Raw genomic sequence first — 398 nt, forward strand, 5'->3', positions numbered from 1 at the left:
CGCTAATCCTCTTAAGGTCTTTGGATTAGGTATGATCACCCCTTTAACTGCTGCTGACCTCAGAAAGTCCCATCTGGTCTTCCTCTCCATTTCCCTTAGTTCTCCATTTGGTTGAGGAAGGCCCTTTTCCAGAATGTGCAGCAGTAGGAGTCCCTCTTGTGCAAGACTCTCCTCCCGATTCCAGTGTCCCATCATTGTGGATCTCCTCGTATTTGGGGATCCATTCACCTTGGATGGGAATAGGATTCTTGCTTGGATTATCAGGAAGCTCCGCAATCTGTTCACCCTTCGTTGATTCTGGATAGTTTTCTCCTTGAAAATCTTTGGACTTGACTGCCGGTTTCTTTCCTCTATAAAAGAATGGAACATCATCTTTTCCTTTCTTTTTCTCCATGGGA

This window comes from Ipomoea triloba, chromosome 16 (assembly GCF_003576645.1).
Source record: "Ipomoea triloba cultivar NCNSP0323 chromosome 16, ASM357664v1".
NCBI lineage: Eukaryota > Viridiplantae > Streptophyta > Magnoliopsida > Solanales > Convolvulaceae > Ipomoea > Ipomoea triloba.